Source organism: Diorhabda carinulata, chromosome 6 (genome assembly GCF_026250575.1).
Source record: "Diorhabda carinulata isolate Delta chromosome 6, icDioCari1.1, whole genome shotgun sequence".
NCBI lineage: Eukaryota > Metazoa > Arthropoda > Insecta > Coleoptera > Chrysomelidae > Diorhabda > Diorhabda carinulata.
This window is the reverse complement of record NC_079465.1, coordinates 24,515,653-24,541,120: the sequence shown is the minus strand read 5'-3', so window position 1 is coordinate 24,541,120 and position 25,468 is coordinate 24,515,653. Positions and strand designations below refer to the sequence as shown.

General features: G+C 31.5%; 1 protein-coding gene across 2 annotated transcripts in view; it reads left to right on the top strand.

Annotated features, from left to right (window-relative positions):
* Positions 1 to 25,468, top strand: part of LOC130896034 (Ig-like and fibronectin type-III domain-containing protein 1) — a 187,280-nt gene that overhangs the window by 39,350 nt on the left and 122,462 nt on the right. For both annotated transcript variants that reach the window (XM_057803788.1, XM_057803787.1), the window contains exon 2: positions 6,474 to 6,508. The gene's annotated coding sequence lies outside the window, so the exon portion shown is untranslated. The remainder of the gene's footprint in view (positions 1 to 6,473; positions 6,509 to 25,468) is intronic.

Sequence of the window (25,468 nt, the reverse complement as noted above, 5' to 3'; positions counted from 1 at the left end):
TATACGTCATCTGTAATTACACTGTATAACGCGCGTTTCGATAACCAAATTATCGTCTTCAGAGACTGTATTCCAAAGATATCTTCAGCGAAGTCCTAAAAGGTTTGTTTGAATGAAGACATTTATCGATTTTATCAACAATTTTCATGGCAACTTCCCATCAGCATGATGGGGACGTGAACTTTCATACAAGTATGTAATTAATTGAGCTCACTTCTCGATGAAAAAAAAAGTTGAAACCACGAGATTATTTGGAAAACTTTGTGGAAACTACTTATAAAGTCATCAATCCTCTTATATGTTCTTGTCATTGTGGATAGCCAATTAGAGGTTATGGTAGATTGTCGAGTGGCCTGGAAAAGTTATATCAAAATCTGCTTAATCCACGGGAAGGAATCAATGTACTGAACACGTCGGATACGAGGGTCAGTTGACGTGTAAAATTGTATTATATATAAAAATTCAGTATCCGTGTGTATGTTCCGAATGAACTCAAAAACGAGTCAACTGATATTATATACTCAATAATTAAGAATAAACTGATCATCAACGTTGATTGTTGTTATTAATCGTAGTTTCCATAAGTCTGGAGCAGATGGCGCCTTAAGCGAATTTCTTTATGGAGAACTGTGAAATTTGGTCATTTGCACCTCATAGATGGCGCCACACTTTAATGTGTGACTGCACACACAGCAACGCGTAGCCGGGTCTGCTGGTTTTAATATACATAATATACACTGTGAATTATTAATTACTAGCAAGGAATAGATTTAAAATTTGATTATTTTATGATAAATAGAACAAAAAAAGAAACTACGTTGACTTTTTGTATACAACAAAACAGTAAAACGGGACCCTAATGCGTATAAAGTTGAATTCTTTACAAAATTCCAGTTGTATTTTTCATGTAAATGGAAACCATTTTTTCTGCCTTTCTCCCATTTCCTTGCGAACTGAATGAAGCTGTGATATCAAATGACGAGGAAATGATTTATTCTGTATTTCATTTAGCAGGTATAAATCAAACGTTAGAAGCTCTTATATAAGCTCGAAAAATCCTTTTGAAAATAAATGAAATTGTATTTTGAATATACTAAGATTGACATAAAATGGAACTTTAACTCACGTTTAATTTATAAATAAAATACAAGGAAGATGTTCAAGATACCAAACTGACTCCCAAATCATCAGAGAGCTATTTAGTTGCGCCTCGTACCAAAACTGGAGGATTACGACGTTAGCCTTTTCGTCTTTCCAACCATGATTGTCTAACCAACTGAAAACGGTAGTTTTTAAACGCTTACACTAAGTGTATACTGAAATAGAAAAGGCTGAAAGTGCCGCATAGTAAAATTCTCAGTATTCGATAAAAAACTTAATTTTACTCGTGAAAATATGAGGTTTTAGTGTCTTAGTCCAGCGCTGATCAAGTCAAAATTTCATAATTTTTATTCATTTTTCATCTTCTCAGTATTTCTGAACCGTCCCAGTGGTGAAATGGTGCGTTTTAAGGGAAAAGTAGTCTAGATAAGGTATAAATTAGGTTAAGTTAGGATACAATTTTTATTTCAAACCTTTTTTTAACTTTAGAGACTAAAGTACGTTCTATAGACACACTTTCGTGTGCGTAAAACGTCATTTTACGCACAAGTGCGAAAAAAACGTATTATTAAGGTCTCTGTATTATAGTAACTAGACAGTTTAGTTTACCTTTAGTCGAAACGCGAGTTAGACAGTTAGTTAAAAGTCCAACCCTGATTACATGTAAAGGATTATTGTTCATAGTGGTTTGGAAAAAGAAAAAAAATCTCAAACAATAATAAAAAAAATTATTTCTAAATTAAATACAAAAGGAATTGAATTAAAACTAATTTGATAGGTCTAATTTTTCAATTTTTCTTACTATTTATGTTTTTTACTTTATAACTTCTTCTGCTGATAGTCCTCTACAAGTTGTCTTCTGATTGTCGTTTTGTTCTTGCTCCTGCAAGCTGCTGAGGTTCATGAACGATGCCTTGTCTTCTTCTTTCTTTAGGTATTTTATCATTTCCTTTAGTTTCTTTTTCTTTTTTCGAGAAATCTTGTATTTGAACTAAATTTCTGGTAACCCATCTACATCGGAAAGGTTTTTCAAGATTTGCACGTTTCTTTAAAACATCTACCTTGTCTCGAGTTATTATTAACACAAGGTTTTTAGTGTTGAGGCAACAAATACTCAGATTACATCGAATCCTCAATAAAGGATTTTTTACACAAGCAGTAACAACATATTTAACATCTTTGTGGATCGTGGCTTTGAACGTTTTAAATCACTTTCCACTAACCAAATATAGAGCGATAAATTTTTTTTTCCTTTTAAATCACTGCTCCATAGCTGCCACACCATAAAACTAACCTTCTTGTTCACAAGGCCTCAGTAGTGGCTATCTTAAAGAAGCAAAATGATTCCATTAATTTCTAAATTGAGTTGAGAGCTGCTGGTGGTAGAAAATCCGATCATGGAAGTTGTGACTTCCTTCATATAAACTTTTTTGCTTTTCTATGGTGTAATTATTGCTTTATTTCAAGGTTTTTCCTTCGGTTCTTGCGTTTCCTTCATACACTGCAATCCAGCTTCTATTTTCAATTTGAAACTAAGTTTAGGTAAAGATCTTAGTTCTTGATTATCCTGATGCTATGTTTTCTTCCTCTCCGAAGGTTCTGAAGATTATTCTATGGTAGATTTCTTTCTTAGTCGTCTTTATAGTCATAAATAATATTATTGGAATAAGTATTTTCTAGTGTTACATAAAGTAAAAACAGGTAAATTAATTGAGATGGTAATTGAGATATTAGATCACTTATAAATAATACATCGCGATTAGTTAAGTATCGCGTCATTCTTACATACATTATTAAAACTAGGAAGTCGCTAAATCAGTTCAATCATTTGGTATTCCTAATGAATAACGTGAGTGGGTTTGTTTAGAAGGTTGTAGAAAGTCAATATTTTGGACTTGATATTTAAATGACTTTGTTTCGAAATGTCAAGAAAGATTAGATTATATTAAAAATTCTAAAAGATAGTACCTATAGAAATGTTTATCAATAATCGTATAATTACCTTGGAAAACATAATATGGAACTCTTAATACCGAGAAAGAATATTTCAATGTATACTACTGGAATTCTTCATATTCACCTATATATCTTCCTCAAATATGACATCCTGTATATGTAGTGAGTATATTTATTTCAAAATTTTATTATAAAATCAAATTTACATAACAAAAAAATGCATACAATGACAAATATGTAATTTATTTTACCACATAAACCATAAATAATTTGATTGTACAAATTATTGTTTTATATTCATTCTCCTGGATTATTTATTACAAACTTGTTTTTTTTTTAATATCAGGTAAATACGTAGAAAGAATGTTGGACTAACTATAATTAAATAATATTACCGAGGGATCCCTGTCGACCTTCACGTCACCTTGAAATTGACATTGCATAATAATATTTTTATATTGTTTGCTGTTGAAAAAAATTTATTTACACATTGGCGCGGATTCTCTTTATTTGTTTATATTTGGAAATATTCATTCTCGATATGTAAATTTAGAAAACACTTCGAAAATCGATTAATGTATCATTGGACATCATCAGCGTGTTTAATTAATGAATATTTAATAAATATTCTCGTAGATTTGCTATTTTAAGGAAAAATACAAACTTTATAAACCGGTTTTTGCTTCATTGTACCTCTTCAGCAATTCTATTATAACATATATTGAACTATTGTTTCTAAAATATATATTTTTTATACTGGTTATAGGTTTTGGACAAATCTTTCTTCAAATCATCAAAAAACTTCACCTTTCAATATATTACAAATTATTCGTGATTAAAAGAAGAAATATATACTTTTACACCAGTTTTTGTATAAAGGAGTCTCGTCAGCATCTCTCACAAACGGATATTGAAGTAAAGAAGAGGACATACATAGTTTTAACAACGGTTTTTGGAAAAATGTTCCTCTTCAGCAACTTTATTAATAGGTTTTGGACAAATCTTTCTTCAAATTCACAAAAAACTTCACCTTTCAATATATTACATATTATTCGTGATTAAAAGAAGAAATATATACTTTTACACCAGTTTTTGTATCAAGGAACCTCGTCAGCATCTCTCACAAACGGATATTGAAGTAAAGAAGAGGACATACATAGTTTGCTTACTGGTTTTTGGAAAAATGTTCCTCTTCAGCAATTTTATTAATAGATTTTGGACAAATCTTTCTTAAAATCATCAAAAAAGTTCACCTTTCAATATATTACAAATTATTCGTGATTAAAAGAAGAAATATATACTTTTACACCAGTTTTTGTATAAAGGAGTCTCGTCAGCATCTCTCACAAACGGATATTGAGTTAACGAAGAGGACATACATAGTTTTAACAACGGTTTTTGGAAAAATGTTCCTCTTCAGCAACTTTATTAATAGGTTTTGGACAAATCTTTCTTCAAATCATCAAAAAACTTCACCTTTCAATATATTACATATTATTCGTGATTAAAAGAAGAAATATATACTTTTACACCAGTTTTTGTATCAAGGAACCTCGTCAGCATCTCTCACAAACGGATATTGAAGTAAAGAAGAGGACATACATAGTTTGCTTACTGGTTTTTGGAAAAATGTTCCTCTTCTGCAATTTTATTAATAGATTTTGGACAAATCTTTCTTAAAATCATCAAAAAACTTCACCTTTCAATATAGTACACATTATTCGTGATTAAAAGAAGAAATATATTCTTTTACACCGGTTTTTGTGTCAAGGAACCTCGTCAGCATCTCTCACAAACGGATATTGAAGTAAAGAAGAGGACATACATAGTTTGCTTACTGGTTTTTGGAAAAATGTTCCTCTTCAGCAAGTTTCATTAATAAGTTTTGGACAATTCTTTCTTTAAATCATCAAAAAACTTCATCTTTCAATATATTACATATTATTTGTGATTAAAAGAAGAAATTTTTACTTTTATACCGGTTTTTGTATCAAGGAACCTCGTCAGCATCTCTCACAAACGGATATTGAATTAAAGAAAAGGAATTTCATAGTTTGCTTACTGGTTTTTGGAAAAATGTTCCTCTTCAGCAACTTTATTAATAGGTTTTGTACAAATCTTTCTTAAAATCATCAAAAAACTTCACCTTTCAATATATTACATATTATTTGTGATTACAAGAAGAAATCTATACTTTTACACCAGTTTTTGTATCAAGGAGCCTCGTCAGCATCTCTCACAAATGGATATTGAGTTAACGAAGAGGAATTTCATAGTTTGCACACCGGTTTTTGGAAAAATGTTCCTCTTCAGCAACTTTTATTAATAGGTTTTGAATAAATCTTTCTCTAAATCACTTCACTAAAAACTTCACTTTCTCATAGATTTCTCATGAAGTCTTTTCAGGTAAATCAAAATGTTTAAAATATATTTAGTTCCATAAAATTGGCAGGATACTTTCCACGTGAAATTTGCTTTAATACATTTTAAACTTCAGAAAGGTATAGATGTAAAAAATTGGTATATTGGTTTTTTACCTTACTCAGTTACTTAACATTATTTTTTTAGATCAACCCTCAATATTTCATAAATTTAACTTAGAAGCTATAGAATTAGTCTTAATAGCTCCAAAATATTCTTTTCGCGTACTTGGAGCTACTTGTATATTAAGATAATATTAGCCCTTTACCTTTTATTTTCTTTCTCACGCGTAGACATCTCAACTTTTCTATAAAACGAAACTCATCGGTAAATTAGAAGTTTATTTTTTTCTGAAAGAGCTTTTACGTGTCTGGTAATCAACAATCGCAGGTGGATCCGTTTCCAACCAACACATTCACAAACACCGATCATTTCTTTTTTTTGGCAATTGATTTTATTTCTCTAAATTTCTGAATTTGGAATTTGGAATTCTGAAAAGTAGAAACATCACCAACAGATAACCAAGTAATTATAAACAATTTATCCGACAAGGTTGATAAAATCAAAATCGTTCTTGACATTAGATTACGTTTAGATACTTCTTTAGATAGTCATCGTTTTACCTCATAGATAATCTCAGTGGAGATTACGCAATTCAGGTATTCTTTTTTGTTCATTAGAAGTAACCTTAACATCAATAAGCATTAGGTTTCATTTACTGTATTACTTGTAATGAATTTGTTGAATATACGAGGTGTGATCATCATGAAAGTTTCGTATTGACATTGACATCTTTGTGAATATGCTTATCTTCAACAAAGAAGTCAAGAGGAAGACAGAATTAGTAAATAATTATGATACAATCAAGACTCGCTTACCAGGATTTATTTTGAATTATTATTGAGTCAAATTTTAATGTATATCTACACATAGAACGAAAAATTGTTCTAGTTTCATCTTTGTATCCTTCATTACCTTTGTTAATTTTGTTACAGATATCTGGTGATTAATTGAAGCAGTCATTGTCATTGTAAGTATTCAAAAATATGGATTAGTATAAGTGTCAAAAGGAAATTCCAAATTTGGTTCAAATTAATGGCAAGAGAACGCGCCAAGACTTTCCGGTTTGATAAAAAATTCTCCCACTGGTCAACGGGGCAATTAACTAGAGTATTTCCCTTTTTGGAAGGGACAGTTTCTAGAGACAATTGATGAACAGTTCTTCAGAAAGACAGTTTTTCTATATACGAATAACTGTTTGTTTTTGAATCGGAAGACAAGTGATAATTTAGTTTTGGAAAACACGGTTTCCAAAGAGAAATGACGGTTCATTTTATGGAAAATAAAGTTTCTGAAGACAAATAGCGGTTTTTTTACTAAAAAGAATAATTTCTGGAGGCTAATGATGATTTCTATTCGAAAGAAATAGTTTCTGAAGACAATTCATAGTTACTTTTTGGAAGAAACAGTTTCTAAAGACAATCTAACCTTACCTAACTTAACCTAACCTCACCTAACCTAACCTAACATAACTTAACATAACCTAACATAACCAAACATAACCTAACATAAACTAACATAACCTACCATAACCTACCATAACCTACCATAACCTGACATAACCTAACATAACCTAACATAATCTAACATAATCTAACATAACCTAACATAACCTAACATAACCTAACATAACCTAACATAACCTAACATAACCTAACATAACCTAACATAACCTAACATAACCTAACATAACCTAACATAACCTAACATAACCTAACATAACCTAACATAACCTACCATAACCTGACATAACCTAACCTAACCTAACATTACCTAACATAACCTAACCTAACCTTTTCATAAAGACAGCTTTCTAAATTCGCTTGTTTTTGAATCGGGAGACAAGTGATAATTTAGTTTTGAAGGACACGGTTTCCAAAGAGAAATGACGGTTCATTTTATGGAAAAGAAAAGAGAAAAATAATTTCTGAAGACTAATGATGTTTTTTTTTTTTCGAAATAAATAGTTTCTGAAGACAATTCATGGTTACTGCTTGAAAGAAACAGTTTCTAAGGACAATTGTGAACAGTTTTTGAAAAAAAGCAGCTTCGTAATACAACTGACTGTTTATTTTCGAAAAATAAATTTCTAAAGACAAATGACGGTATATTTTTGAGAAAAGCAGTTTTGAAATACAAATGAGGGTCATTTCAGATGACTTTCATCATCATTAACCGTTTTTTATTGCGATAAAAAGCACTTCCGTTTTCAGGGTTCCATTTTTATGGGTTATGTCACAAGAATTTCGTACTTCTTGTAGTTCTGACACGTTGAAATGAGGTCAAAAAGGCTGGAATGAAGTCTAGAACGTTATATTAAGATCTAGAATGTTGCAAGATGGTCTAGAACGTTATCTTGAGATCTAGAATGTTGCAATAAGATCTAAAATGTTGCAAGATGGTCTAGAACGTTATCTTGAGACCTAGAATGTTGCATTAAGGTCTAGAACGTTATCTAGAGATCTACAATGTTGCAACAAGGTCTAGTACGTTATCTAGAGTTCTAGAATGTTGCAATTAGGTCTAGAACGTTATCTAGAGATCTACAATGTTGCAACAAGGTCTAGTACGTTATCTAGAGTTCTAGAATGTTGCAATAAGGTCTAGAACGTTATCCAGAGATCTACAATGTTGCAACAAGGTCTAGTACGTTATCTAGAGTTCTAGAATGTTGCAATTAGGTCTAGAACGTTATATTAAGATCTAGAATGTTGCAAGATGGTCTAGAACGTTATCTTAAGATCTAAAATGTTGCAACAAGGTCTAGAACGTTATCTTAAGATCTAAAATGTTGCAAGAAGGTCTAAAAGGTTATCTTGAGATCTAGAATGTTGCAAAAAGGTCTAGAACGTTGCAATAAGATTTGAAATGCCGCACAATCAATATAAATGAATTTTTATTCTTAACAAGTAATAAGGGTCGTATAGGGCTGAGAGAGAGTTATTATTTCATCATTATAATGCCCCTGTTAAAAAAAATATTGCAGCAATGATAATATTTAATTATTCATAGTTTGTATGTGTGAATTGGTCATTGTTTTGATCACCAAAATTGATATAATGTATTGTTAATCGTAGAAAAATTATTGATGACTATTTTGAGAATTGAAAATCCTGAAAAAATTATTTTTTTGTGCATCTCTGCTTATATTCACTTTGACAATTGCTTATTACAACTAGTATTAAATATTAGCCGGAGGTAACGAATTATCTAAGAAGTTAGTAGAAGTAGTTAGCCTTGAAAAGGTCAATACGTTCAGTAACAAGCCGTATGGAAATTTATACGAGTGTACAAAAAAGATATTTTTTTAAAATTCCTTTCCATTTCCACATATTATTATTAGTAATGAAGTTCGTTAAATTTGATTTGATACGTTTTATTATCGAAATACGAAGAAAACTACAACAAGAATTTATGAATCAGAAAGAAATGCAGGCGAGATATGGATATTGGAAAAATGAAGACACGTTTAATAATTGAAAAAGAAAAATAGTCAAAAAAGTTTAGGGAAGAAGTAATAAGGAATTTGAGTGACTTTATGAAGAAACTATGAATTATCAGTGAGCTGAAATATTTTAAGAGAAAAATAAGATGCCAAATATAGCGCTCCAAAAAATGCAAGAGCAGATTGAAGTTATTTTAGTATATTAGACAAATATTAGTCCAAAAATGAATTATTATCTCTCTCTAGAAATTCTCTTTTATGAAATCAAACCATCATGTGTCTTTGTAGACCATTATTTGTCTTCAGAAACTGTCTCATAGAAACAAATCGTCATTTGTCTTCGATAATTGTCATTTTTCATACCGAATAAAGTAGCAAAGAGCAAACTGAAGTTAAAATGGAAAAATGATCGATTTCGACGAAAAAAAAAGTTGAATAAGCATAATATCTATTTAACAAATAATATTTGCTACTTATGATTCATGACGCCATGTTGTTTGGTATTCGTTCTAGTGAATTTGTGAACATCGTTTTGTGATTCAAACTTTTATTTGGAAGGCAATAGCCCAACCAATATGAAAACTGAACTAGATTTTACTGTGAGTGTGACTTTTCCTTTGTTTTCAACAGTAAAATATTGGGTAGCAGCGTTTAAACGAGACTGTGTGATGATCGGCATCGCAGTGGTTGACCAAATCAGTTTATGATTCTAGAAAATCCACAAAACCATACTGGATGATTGTCACCTGGAATGCGTGAACTAGCAGACGTAGTAGGCATTTAAAAAAAGCGATACATAGTTATAATAACTGAAATTTTGGTACTGAGAAAGCTGTATGCAAGATGGGTGCCGCGTTTGTTCACATTGGAACAACAACTGCGTCTTGAAGAAGTTTTCATCGAGTGTTTGATAGAAATGAAGTCAAATTTTTGTTGTACGTTGAACACGTGGATCTATCACACCCGGATTAAAAGGAAAATCAAAACAATGGGCTGAAAAGAGAGAACGAATTCCAAAGATAACAAAGATCGTTCCATCTGCAAACAAGGTCATAGCGTCAGTTATTATAATAATTAACTATCTTGAAAAACGAACTTATTGTAAAGTTTGAGCAAAGAAATCAAGCAAAAATTGTCGCTTTTGGTTAAGATACTTCTGGAATCATCCTCGTATATCTATATTTGAGTTTTTTATTCCAGTTTCTCTAATAATCTCCCCATAAATTCATAGTTCTTTTATTACATCGAGTTTCGCAAGCAAAAATTATACCTTTCTCCCAGTAACATCCTGATCCTTCCATATTATTTATTTTTTTCTTAAATTATTATAAAACTGTCAATTGATTCTCGTTATACAAAAACTAATATTTTATTCTACATCGTCTGGGATCCAAAGGCTTCAATTTACAAAGCCAAATATTTGAAATATTCAAAACGTGTTTCAATTTCTTCACGAACGGAATTTCTTTATCATAAAAAAATTGATAAAAAGGGGATTCGATTTCGAAATTATCTCGGGTCGCGTGGGGGTTATCAAGAACTAGGTATATAGCCTCGCATTGAAATTAAATTAGTTCATTTTTCATCAGAATCGTATAATCCTGTTTCGTTTCATCCCTCTCGAATACGGGAAAGAAAATAATTTACTTCGGAAAGGTGTGTCCAAGTCTAAATAAAAATTGAGTAATTTAATTCTTGCGAAATGTATGAACGATTTTCTATGTGCATCGAAGCGTCCATTTTGTAATACGATATCTATCAACAAAGCAATTCAAATAGAGAATTATTCAATACACCATCTATTCTAACTTTCCCGAACAAGAAAACTTTTTTCATAACTTTATTGATTCCGTACCATTTGATAAGCCGTTTCTTGAATTTTCACGGGTCATAAATACGGAGAAAAACTAGTCACATCTATCTTATTCCAAAATAAACAAACTTTGTTGTTTCTCAACTACGGTTTCCATTTTTTTTGTATACTGGTGTTGATCCTAATTTCTAGGAACAAAATTAGTTTTTTTTATTTGAAAATATGTATTTCAATTTCTAGCATTCAGAATATCGCTTACAACAATCCAATTTTCTTGAAAATGTCAATGCCACGAATCAGTGGACAAGGAATGTCAGTTCCTTCAGGACGCGCGTTGCTTTGGCTTCTACAGCTCCAACAGACTCAAATCTTGTTGCTTTTAATGTGGATTTGGACAGCTTCTTGACATACAGTGCGGAATGAGGCACTTTTTGGCAAAATAGACACCAACCTCTTCAGTATTGGAATATCTTCGACCACAGAGCTATTTTTACAAGTCTGGAAATAGAAAATAATCCGAGGGGGCTAAATATGGCGAATAGGGTATCGGATGCGTGAGTGCATCTTAGCCAAATGCTGCCGTTTTTCCTTGATTTGATAGTTTTTCGTTTCTTAAGATAGTCAATAAAAAAAACGCGATCCGATATAATTTCAAAATCGAGTCCCTTCTTTATTAATTTTTTCATAGTAAGGAAATTCCGTTCTCGAAGAAATTGAAACACGTTTTGAATATTTCAAATATTTGGCTTTCTAGATTGCAGCCTTTGGATCCCAGACGATGTAGAATAAAATATTAGTTTTTGTATAACGAGAATCAATTGACAGTTTTATAATAATTTAAGAAAAAAATAAATAAACTGGCAGGATCAGGATGTTACTGGGAGAAAGGTATAATTTTTGCTTGCGAAACTCGATGTAATAAAAGAACAATGAATTTATGGGGAGATTATTAAAGAAACTGAAATAAAAAACTCAAATATAGATATACGAGGATGATTCCAGAAGTATCTTAACCAAAAGCGACAATTTTTGCTTGATTTCTTTGCTCAAACTTTACAATAAGTTCGTTTTTCAAGATAGTTAATTATTATAATAACTGATGCCATGACCTTGTTTGCAGATGGAACGATCTTTGTTATCTTTGAATTTCGTTCTCTCTTTTCAGCCCATTGTTTTGATTTTCCTTTTAATCCGGGTGTGATAGATCCACGTGTTCAACGTACAACAAAAATTTGACTTCATTTCTATCAAACACTCGATGAAAACTTCTTCACGACGCTGTTTTTTTCCCAGTGTGAGCAAACGCGGCGTCCACCTTGCATACAGCTTTCTCATTTCCAAAATTTCAGTTATTATACTATGTATCGCTTTTTTTAAATGCCTACTACGTCTGCTAGTTCACGCATTCCAGTTGACAATCATCCAGTATGGTTTTGTGGATTTTCTAGAATCATAAACTGATTTGGTCAACCACTGCGATGTCGATCATCACACAGTCTCGTTTAAACGCTGCTACCCAATATTTTACTGTTGAAAACAAAGGAAAAGTCACACTCACAGTAAAATCTAGTTCAGCTTTTAGATTGGTTAAGCTAAGACCTTCCAAATAAAAGTTTAGGTCAGGTACTTATGGGATTTTTTTCGTACATTATCATGTTATAGTCACAATTTTGGAATTGTAAATCTGTAAATCTGTAAAAAAATATTTGAAATTCTATAAATATTAGAGGAAATTGCAAATGAAGTCGGATCAGACTTCCAAGGGACCTTTGAAATAAACACACAAAGTTGAAATGGAAACTTGAATGTGGAAATACAAAATATAACAATGGCTGCTACCGGGATATGAGCGAAAACAAAACTACGTGAATTATGTCGTTGGGATGCTAGTAATGAATGGTTTCATTTCGTAATGCGTTTTTGGTAATATACTAAACCAGTGGCGTAACAGCCTAAACGCGGTCCTTCAAGGAAAACAATCGCGGAAGACGAATCATCATCAGAACGTTTTTAAACTGTTAAAACATCGAATTGAAGGGTTATCCGCTCTACACTCCTTATTTGGCACCTAATTTGAGAGAAGATGGATGACGAACTCACCCAGGTCGAGTTAAAGTTTATCCTGAAGGTGGCGCTATCATGATTTGCGATGAATCACATTCAAGACATAGAATCAGAATTGTTCCTGAATGAATTTAAATTTAAGATTACAAGCCATAAAACACGTTGGAGGTTATTTAAAAAGTGATTTCTAATAATTTATTTTTCTATTTTTGATTAAATGTATCTTAAATATATAATGAATCACGAGCATAGTCAAGATTTATTATTTTTTAGGAGGGAGGTTGGTTTGTAGTAAATAAAACAACATTCATCTAATTCATCAAATTACGACATAGGTATTTATAAAGTTTAATATGAAATAGTTAAATTAATTTGTTTCCTCTGCGCTAAATCTAAAACCACTAAAGAAAAAAATCTTCGGAAGCCCAGTAACCGTCCAGAAACTTCTAGAAAGCTCCGCTCATTCCAACCGAGGAGCGTGGCGAATCATCGAGAAACAACGCAAAGTTTCCATATAGGCTACTCGACTAGAGATGGCGTTACTGTTCGCAATGTCCACTAATATTTCGCATATTTCGGGAGATTTTGATTCCCCAAAACCCCACCTTTGGCTACGCCCGTGTAATGAATGTAATGGATTGAATATTTTCTCAAATATACTTAACACCGAATTGAATTAATCAACATTTAAGTTTGGACTGGGCAAATTCACGATCCCAATAAATTAAGTGAATGATATAATTTGTTAATTATCCAAAGTTATTTTCGACGTACGAATCATCGATAAATGTTAAGAATTGTTAACAATATGAAATACGAGTTGGTAATTTTGTGATTTTATGGAGAACAATGTCCAAAGAACACGACCGTCATCTCTGGTTTCGACGTCTGAATGCGCCGGTATGTTCTTGAAAGATAGAAGTGCACGTAATATGCAGTCGATGCACTCGACCACGCGTTCCTCAATAGACCGAAAATTACAATTCGAGACGAACGATCTAACCGAGGATTTGGAACCATTAGAGACTTTGGAATAGAGTGTGTCATTCATTCCACTTTATATACGTATATCAGTAATTGTGAGAATACGAATGTGATGATGTCTTTTATTTCTAAATTGATGTTCGTGAGTTGAATTTTATTTATTTCGTCGAAAAATTGTCATAATTCATCTTGTTTAACTTCTATTTTTTTTATTTTATTAATCAATAGAGGTCGATAGTAATTTTGAGACACAATTTTTTGTTCTGCAGTCCTAAAAGTAGATTTATCTGCTTTCCTGGTGGGTAGGAATATCACCCCATGTGTAGAATTTCGTTTGACCAATTATACCATCTGAAAGGTCAGAAATTGGTTATAAAAGTTCAGTTACTGTTATTAATTGGTTAGCGTTAGGAAATTTTTTATGAAAGGTAGAAGTTTTGCAAGTTCATTGACCAAATTCCGAACTTCAGGGGTCATAAATATGTCATCATATCGATGGTCCCAAAAGTACCTGATCTGATCTAAAGATGGCGGTAGTTGCTCGAAAAATACCAAGTACAGAATCTATACAGTGAATGTAAACATGAAAAAATTTCATTACGTGATAAAATACCTTAATATCTAGAAAATGACAATTTTTGGTTTTTAATTTCTTAAATTTTGTGCTAAAACTATTGCCATATGAATTACTTCTATGGTAGTGTATAAATTAAGTGTTGCCAACTCAATCTACTCTAGTTTCGTATACAAAATGGAAGTATTCCATCGAAGTTTTCATTATTCATCTTTTTATTTATCTCTTCCCCCTATATGAAGTTGGGGTTTCATTATATTGGAGTAAAAACCTTTTTTGCTCACTCAATCGTTTATAATCATAGAAAAAGAAGAAGAAAAGAAAAGTCGATTCGAGTTATTGTGGAATTGATAGAATATATTCGAAGCCCTTTATGTAATTTTCACGAATACCACACTGTTTCCAGTTTAAAATTTTCATCGCCGCCGGTCATAAAAATTCTTATATTTTATTATTCTCTTCACCAAGTATGGTTTATGAGTTTTCCACGATTTTCCTCACTTAAACATTTTACCTACTCTACACGTGCTGCCTTACAAGCATTATCACCAACACGACAAAGAATGTACAGTATGTAGCATAAAAATAAATTCCTGTTGACCTAATAACAAGTCGTATGGTATGAGAAAATAAGAAAAAAACATTCTGTAGAGAAAAACTTCTTTAGCTAAAAAAAGAGTTTCTTTAAGCACCAATTCGCGTATTTTGATTTGATTTTTTATGAAAACGAAAAAGAAATACCCAAAGACTAGGAAGAAAAGCAACTGATACCGATACATAAAAAAGAAGACGACTTAATGCGCAAAAACTACAAAGCAATATGCTTTTCTTCAGTTGGCTTGAAAATATATATTAAAATCATAGAGGAAAAGGCAATACATTGAAGAAAAAATGAAGAAGATAGGTTAGGTTGAGTTAAGTTAGGTTATGTCTAACAAGACAGATGACAGAAGCAAAAAGACACGAGAGAAGAAGAAAATGGAGGAAACATTACAGCAAATTAAGATAATAAAGGATCAGAAAGAGTGTTAGTAGTTAACTTATAAATTCATAATTAAAATATTTTGTTTTCTATAATTCTCTCAGTTATTTTTAATATGAATTTGGTTTGTATGTTATATATTAAAAAAATTGTTAATTTTATGAATTTTGTGTATTACGAGAGCTGCTACTTAAGTTTCGAGGTTGGCAACACTGATGAGAATATGTCAATTTGATATTGCCATCATAAAGTTTGTAATTTTGAATGGCGTAAATTGATATTGCAAGATCGTCATGTGACATACCGTGAGATTGAGGCTTACTTGAGTATTAATTTCACTCTCATACATTCAATATTGCATGAATAGTACAGGCAAATTAGGCGACAGCATTTCCTACGTAAAAGTATCCCAGGTATTTGTTCTTAACCTCAAAATTATCATTATAAAATGGGTTTGAACGTTTAAAAATATTTTGCATCGTGAATAACTCGAAAACTACGTAGAATTCGAAAAAAAGTGTAAGGATCAAAACTGTAGAGCACAAAATTCTCTATAAATTAATTTGTGTGTTTTTTCCTATCCTCAAAATTTTCATTATAAAATGGGTTTGAACATTCAAAAATATTTTGAATCGCGAATATCTCGAAAACTACGAGAAATTCGAAAAAAAGTGCTTGATCAAAAAATGTACAGCACAAAATTCTCTATAAATTAATTTGTGTGTTTTTTCCTATCCTCAAAATTTTCATAATAAAATGGGTTTGAACATTCAAAAATATTTTGAATCGCGAATATCTCGAAAACTACGAGAAATTCGAAAAAAAGTGCTTGATCAAAAAATGTACAGCACAAAATTCTCTATAAATTAATTTTAGTATTTTTTCCTAATCTCAAAATTTCCATTATAAAATGGGTTTGAATGTTCAAAAATATTTTGAATCGCAAATATCTCGAAAACTACGAGAAATTCGCAAAAAAGTGTAGAGACCAAAATTGTAGAGCACAAAATTCGAAAAAAAGTGCTGGGTCAAAAAATGTATAGCATAAATCTCTCTACAGATTGGTTTTCAAATATTTTTTCCTAACTTCAAAATTTCCGTTATAAAATGGGTTTGAACGTTTAAAAATATGTATTTTGAATCGTGAGTAGGTAACTCGAAAACTATGAGGATTTCGAAAAAGAGTAGCGAAACAAAAAATGTATAACACAAAATTCTCTGCAAATTGATTTGTAAGAATTTTTTCCTAACCTCAAAATTTCCGTTATAAAATGGGTTTGAACGCTCAAAAATATTTTAAATCGATAACTCGAAAACTACGAGGAATTCGAGAAAAAAGCTTTAACAAAAAATGTACAGCATAAAATTTTCTACAGATTGGTTTGTAAGTATTTTTTCATAACCTAAAAATTTCCATTATAAAATGGGTTTGAACGCTAAAAAATATTTTGAATCGCGAATAACTCGAAAACTACGTAGAATTCGAAAAAAAGTGTGAGGGTCAAAACTGTAGAGCACAAAATTCTCTATAAATTAATTTGTGTGGTTTTTTTCGTAACATCAAAATTTTCATTATAAAATATGTTTGAACGTTCAAAAATATTTTGAATCGCTAATATCTCGAAAACTACGAGAAATTCGAGAAAAAGTGCTGAATCAAAAACTGTAGAGCACAAAATTCTCTACAAATTGGTTTGAAAGTATTTTTTCCTAAACTCAAAATTTCCATTATAAAATGGGTTTGAATGTTCAAAAATATTTTAAATCGATAACTTGAAAACTAGGAGAATGATATACATCCCTCTGGTATGAATTTTGTCGCAAATACAACAAAGCGGAGATAAAGCTTTCAAACAAAAGAAACGGTCGGAAAATTTCTCTCCGCTCCCACGACCACATATCTCGGTTATATTGGAACATAAAATTTAATTTTGAATGAAGATGTGAGAGAGTATCCATTATCTCTAATTTATTTAAAACTTACATCGCCGTTTTCAGGTCTAAGAAATTTGATACAAAATTCATTCTTGGATATCCGGGGATGGTATTTGCGTAGAATTTATGTAACCTGTAGCCGCGTCATCACCTGGTGTTACCTATTCCAATCATAGCATTTTTCCTCGAAAAGAATTTGAATATAGATACCTCGTGAATAGTTGAAGATGTTATGAAGGAAAATACGTGCATTTTGATTAGGCGAAGTTTCAAAATGGAATTCAAAATTAGATTCTGATTTACAACATTCAGTAGCTGAATATTTTGATCTGCAATCATTTTATTAACTTGATTGATATTCCTTAAAAGTTTTGATGATTATAAATGTCATTTTCTAAGTACTTTTTTGTACAATTTCTGCTGTAGCATAAAAGAATTTATTATCGATAAAAGTAAGTTTCACGTTTCTTCTTTAATGTATTAAAAAGTCTTCATACGAGTCTATTGAAAATTCTCTATAAATTGAAATATTTTTACGATTCAGTGCAGAATAAAAAAAACTGTTATTGAAGTAATCGCAATTCAGATTGATAAAGAGGAACTTCAAAGACTAAAAGTTAAAGAAAATGAACTAGGATGATAAAAAAATATGGTCGTTTCAGCATTTTCCGCATCTAGGGGCTCGCATTTAAAATGTGAAGTGGTTTTCAACATGAATGATGAGTTTACTGAGGACGCAGAAAGACTTTTAGTGGAATTTTAAATTGACCATGACAAATCTGACGAAATGGATTCTTAAATCCAATCAACGTTCGCTTTTTTCTGATTACAAGATTTGTAATGAGACGACAACTTAAACTTAGTTTATTAAATATCATACAATTAGATTATTTTCTGCAAATCTCTACAAATAAACTTTTTGATAAATTTCGCCCGTGATCCTAAATTAAGTTTGTTTGACAGTCCAGAATCGTTTCGTCTCTTTCTCTCCTGCAACACGAAACTTTTTCAAATAACTTCAAATTGTTACTTTCGGTTAAGTTTCCGTGGGGCCTTTGATGAATTCTGTTCTGTTTTCACTTAAACGAATTTTCTTGACATGACTTCTCTCTCTTTCACTCAATGCGATATATTTTCACACCTGATTCGGGTACGAATAGATTCCAGGTCCGTATTCCATCGATTTCCAAATTTTAATTACTCAAACCACTTTGATCTATTCAGATCATGTTTAAATGTCGAATAATAGCGAATTGAAACAGAAATAAACAATCTATGGGATTATACAGCGCCGGTAAAAGTTAAAACTCAATTTCTAGACCCTAGTAGTACAAAATATCACTTTAAAAGTAATCACGTGATATGGATTCGTGCAATGCACGCTATCTTCAACTTTGAATCAGTCTTGTTTGGTTATGGTGACAACTATCCCTTATCTGAAGGTGGTAAAAAGTTTTACCCTAAAATTGATAATATAATTAAACAAAAAATACTGAAATTAAAATATTAGAACATCCCTTGTTGTCACTGTTTATGAAACATGGGTTCTGGATGGAACCCAAGAGTTTCAATCGAATTGTTCCAGATTGTATACGTTGCACTTAAAAAAATCTTTCTCGGTCTATTTTCATAGTCGTACGTTGTTGCCAAATGCACAAAAATGTACTAATGTAAGTGAATATGAGGGTGAAACATCTATAACTATACGTTTAGGAATATTCCGAGGACGGTCCTGTTTATAAAAAAGAGGTCAAATATAAAACCCTCAAACGGCCAAACTAAAAGCAGAGCGTGACCGTAAGTTTTCAATAATCCTCGAATTTCTTCCTGAAATACGATACGGCGTTTTTAGAATTGACCAAAAACGATATTTATTTGAATAACAAAATATTAGTCTAGTGTACAAAGTCAAATTGATGATAATTCTATAATCTATTACTAAAAATATGCGGATTAGATTATTCGATTCGAAATGTTTTGATTTTGGATCATTTTGCGTAAAAATAATTATTTTTTGACTTGAAAATACATATCAAACAAATAACTCAATATATTTAAACTCTTCAACGTAAAATAAACATTGCAGATGTCGAAATATCTGCATTTCCATCGAGGGTAAATTGAAAATGCTTCAGGTTCACCTGCCCTCAAAAATTAAAATCTAGGGCACGACTATTCCTTTACGTGGTTGTGTCTTTTTGAGATTGCACTCCCTACAAAGTGGATAAAAGCTTCGACCGCAGCTTCAGGATGTAATATTTATTTTTCAAAGTGAATAACATTTTATCTCGCCCACCACTTCCTGTAAATTCGTCATACTCTACTAATAAGTCAAAATATTGTGGATATTATATAATTATTTAGCATTAGACGTTTTTTATTTATTTTTAAACCTTTTGATTCAGCTAATTCACTGCTGTTGATTTCTTCGATCACTTCGTTAACTCGAGCAGCAATCCAAGGTTGCTTCGTAACTTCAATACAATCCTACTTTTTGAGGTTATGTTATTAGTGACGTGCAAATATGAAATTACCGCGTTTGTAAATTTTAACTAATTCATATCTATTAAATTGTAAACTAAGTAGGCCTTATGAGATACATATTTTACAATTGGAGCTTTCCTGGCGATTTACAAGTTGCCTAAAATGTCTAATAACAACGCAAGAAAGCTCTCAGTTTGTAGGTTTTTTTTAAAATGCCTAGGGTTTTCATTAAATGTCTGGATTTGCATACTAAACAGGATTGCATCATAAAAATTTCAGAAATATGGATATTCTATAATGTTTTTTAGGAGCTATACAAAGATCGTTCCAAAAGTACCTGGCCCAACAAAGAAATCACCAAAGTTTTGGCCTTTGAGCTCCACTAGCATTTTTTCCAGCGATGTTCAATAACTATTAACACTCCATTTTTGGAAATCTTTGACCACCGAGTCGTTTTTTCAAGACTTTAACTTAATTTTGGCCATTGCAATAACGGATGTTTGAGCTAATGCATTGTCTTAGACAAAAGCGACTGTTTTTGCTTGATTTCTTTGCTCAAAAGTTGTAGTAAGTTCGCATGATACTCGTCGTTGATAGTCAATGGAAATTATCCCATGTGCGTCTTAAAAAACCAACGCCATGACTTTGCCTGCAGATGGAACGGTCTCGACCTTCTTTGGAGCCGGTTCTTCCTTTTCTCACTTCTCAATTTTCATCCATGATTATGAAATATTGCCAGCATTTGATGGAAACAACGACGCTGTTTTTGTTCCATTGTGAGCAAACGCGGCATCCATCTTGTCCACGCGAATTTTCAGTCGACGATCATCCAGTACCGATTTGCAGATTTTCTCCAACATTTCTGGAGTCGTCAGATCTCATTTTGTCGACCACTTGGATTCTGGTCCTCGCTGATCGTACGGCATCGTTCAAACTCTGCTACTCAATATTTCACTTTTGAGAATGAAGAAGCAGTTTGAACCAGTTTGTATCTAGTTCAGCGAAAAACCAAATATTACTTTTGAAACAGTACATAAAGTTATTTATCAAATAACTAAGCGACATAACCTCTTTCCTCCCATTATAATTTTATTGTAATTATACTGTGATACAAAAAGATAAGGATTATGTTAAACATTCCTTTCAGCTAACAAACCTCGGGTATGTGAATATCCTCACGCTTATGAATCTTCCTTCTACATGAAATAAACGTTTCCTGCATGTAAAATCTGCAAGAAAACCGTCAGTTGCCAAGCTGCAGCTTTAGCTATGATATATAGAGGTGGGCTTACCCATATCGTAATGCTAAAGAAAAGGTCTCTAGAGCTTTGGAATGTCTTTCCGAATTGTCTGTATCATGAATATAATCTGTAATGTGTTTATATAATAAGAATATTGTTTTAAATTATTTCTGTTTGTTTAGAAAGCGTCGCCAAGTAAACACTTCGGTAAATTACAGAATTTTAGATGATGAAGTTCTGTTTACATAACTTTGATTAACTGATTTTACAAGAAAATTTATTAGGAGTTACTTTAAGACTTACAATGTAGCTCCTTGTAATATTTTTTTATGAAAAACGAATACAACTAGATTCGTTAAAAGTCGTTTGATTAGACCAATTTATTTTGGAGGAGTAGATAGTGAATGAATGTTGAAACGTAGGAAGTACCACAAAAAGAAAGATCGTTTTTATAAATCAACTGTCGCACTAGAAGTTTCATAGGATATTAATCCTTCAAGATGATAAAAATCCTTTTGATAAATCATCGAATTCATTATATGAGTCCATTCATAGTCATTAAAAGATTTATTTATTGAAATGCTTGTTTGACATTTTTGTTGAAATTTCTCGGTATCACAAATTTTTAACTAAAGAACAATTAACATCATCACAAATCAAAAACAAAATAACAAAATAGAAGCTATTTACAGCGACTTGTGCTCACTGTTTAAAGTAAATAGGAAGCGTTCACAAAAATCTTTATGCACCATGTCTTAACAAGCTTGATATGAAGCTTCAAACTTGTCTCAAACTGAGTTTCATGCTGTCACAAACTTTTTTACTGAAGAAGAATTAACACCATCACAAATAAATAATAAAATGACAAAATAGAGGCTGTTTACAGTGATTTGTGTTCATTGTTTATAGTAAACACGATACGTTCATAAAAATCTTGATGCACCATGTCTTAACAAGCTTGATATGAAGCTTCAAACTTGTCTCAAACTGAGTTTCATGCTGTCACAAACTTTTTTACTGAAGAAGAATTAACACCATCACAAATAAATAATAAAATGACAAAATAGAGGCTGTTTACAGTGATTTGGGTCCATTGTTTATAGTAAACACGATACGTTCATAAAAATCATATTGCACCATGTCTTAACAAGCTTGATATAAAGCTTCAAACTTGTCTCAAACTCAGTTTCGTGCTGTCACAAACTTTTTTACTGAAGAAGAATTAACACCATCACAAATAAATAATAAAATGACAAAATAGAGGCTGTTTACAGTGATTTGGGTTCATTGTTTGTAGTAAACACGATACGTTCATAAAAATCTTGATGCACCATGTCTTAACAAGCTTGATATGAAGCTTCAAACTTGTCTCAAACTCAGTTTCGTGCTGTCACAAACTTTTTTACTGAAGAAGAATTAACACCATCACAAATAAATAATAAAATGACAAAATAGAGGCTGTTTACAGTGATTTGGGTTCATTGTTTGTAGTAAACACGATACGTTCATAAAAATCTTGATGCACCATGTCTTAACAAGCTTGATATGAAGCTTCAAACTTGTCTCAAACTGAGTTTCATGCTGTCACAAACTTTTTTACTGAAGAAGAATTAACACCATCACAAATAAATAATAAAATGACAAAATAGAGGCTGTTTACAGTGATTTGGGTCCATTGTTTATAGTAAACACGATACGTTCATAAAAATCATATTGCACCATGTCTTAACAAGCTTGATATAAAGCTTCAAACTTGTCTCAAACTCAGTTTCATGCTGTCACAAACTTTTTTACTGAAGAAGAATTAACACCATCACAAATAAATAATAAAATGACAAAATAGAGGCTGTTTACAGTGATTTGTGTTCATTGTTTATAGTAAACACGATACGTTCATAAAAATCTTGATGCACCATGTCTTAACAAGCTTGATATGAAGCTTCAAACTTGTCTCAAACTGAGTTTCATGCTGTCACAAACTTTTTTACTGAAGAAGAATTAACACCATCACAAATAAATAATAAAATGACAAAATAGAGGCTGTTTACAGTGATTTGGGTCCATTGTTTATAGTAAACACGATACGTTCATAAAAATCATATTGCACCATGTCTTAACAAGCTTGATATAAAGCTTCAAACTTGTCTCAAACTCAGTTTCGTGCTGTCACAAACTTTTTTACTGAAGAAGAATTAACACCATCACAAATAAATAATAAAATGACAAAATAGAGGCTGTTTACAGTGATTTGGGTTCATTGTTTGTAGTAAACACGATACGTTCATAAAAATCTTGATGCACCATGTCTTAACAAGCTTGATATGAAGCTTCAAACTTGTCTCAAACTCAGTTTCGTGCTGTCACAAACTTTTTTACTGAAGAAGAATTAACACCATCACAAATAAATAATAAAATGACAAAATAGAGGCTGTTTACAGTGATTTGGGTTCATTGTTTGTAGTAAACACGATACGTTCATAAAAATCTTGATGCACCATGTCTTAACAAGCTTGATATGAAGCTTCAAACTTGTCTCAAACTCAGTTTCGTGCTGTCACAAACTTTTTTACTGAAGAAGAATTAACACCATCACAAATAAATAATAAAATGACAAAATAGAGGCTGTTTACAGTGATTTGGGTTCATTGTTTGTAGTAAACACGATACGTTCATAAAAATCTTGATGCACCATGTCTTAACAAGCTTGATATGAAGCTTCAAACTTGTCTCAAACTCAGTTTCGTGCTGTCACAAACTTTTTTACTGAAGAAGAATTAACACCATCACAAATAAATAATAAAATGACAAAATAGAGGCTGTTTACAGTGATTTGGGTTCATTGTTTGTAGTAAACACGATACGTTCATAAAAATCTTGATGCACCATGTCTTAACAAGCTTGATATGAAGCTTCAAACTTGTCTCAAACTCAGTTTCATGCTGTCACAAACTTTTTTACTGAAGAAGAATTAACACCATCACAAATAAATAATAAAATGACAAAATAGAGGCTGTTTACAGTGATTTGGGTTCATTGTTTGTAGTAAACACGATACGTTCATAAAAATCTTGATGCACCATGTCTTAACAAGCTTGATATGAAGCTTCAAACTTGTCTCAAACTCAGTTTCGTGCTGTCACAAACTTTTTTACTGAAGAAGAATTAACACCATCACAAATAAATAATAAAATGACAAAATAGAGGCTGTTTACAGTGATTTGGGTTCATTGTTTATAGTAAACACGATACGTTCATAAAAATCATGATGCACCATGTCTTAACAAGCTTGATATAAAGCTTCAAACTTGTCTCAAACTCAGTTTCGTGCTGTCACAAACTTTTTTACTGAAGAAGAATTAACACCATCACAAATAAATAATAAAATGACAAAATAGAGGCTGTTTACAGTGATTTGGGTTCATTGTTTGTAGTAAACACGATACGTTCATAAAAATCTTGATGCACCATGTCTTAACAAGCTTGATATGAAGCTTCAAACTTGTCTCAAACTCAGTTTCGTGCTGTCACAAACTTTTTTACTGAAGAAGAATTAACACCATCACAAATAAATAATAAAATGACAAAATAGAGGTTGTTTACAGTGACTTGTGTCCATTATTTTCAACATTCAAACATGTCATTAGTTGAAGAAATTGTTCTAAGACCAAAAGAAATTGCAACAGAGATCGGCATGTGTTTGAAGGATCCTACGTCCAAAAGAGTATCGATGTTTTGACATTAGAAAATTGACACAATGCCAGAAAAAGCAAAGGGTACGAAAAGCCACCGAATAGCCCTGATCTGATTCCGCCTTCCGAATTCTAATGCATCATATTTTCATAACAGTATAAAAGCTTTAGTCTGAAATACTGAAAAGTGTGTGGAAATAAATAGAGAATTTATTAAAAATATTCAAAGAAACAAAGTTTTCTATTTAATACCTATGGTAAAGTTTCGAAATTTAGTTGGTATGGACACTTAGAAAAACGTCATAATTCTTTATAGGTGTTTCAAGTACATAAAAATTCTAGAAAAATATGCAGCGACACAAAAACTTAGATGTAGATGGTTCCAGAATTCAGAAGAAACTTTTTCTTGAGTAGACTACCCAAAACTCCATGATATAATTAAACATTATACGCTGTAATACATAATAAACAATTTACGAGTATTTTCAGAAAATAAACACTTTTTACACGAGTTGTATACAATATTTTAACTGCGTTCATGAAAAATAATGTTTTATTTAGTCGTAGAAAAGTAGAAACCGTAATTTAATAACAAAATAATTAATTAACAGTATCGGTTAACATTGAGAAAGTTAGGAACTAGTAATTAGGAATAAATAACTCGAAAAACATTATATGTACCATTAATATTAAGAGTAAATGTACAATTTTAGCAATTT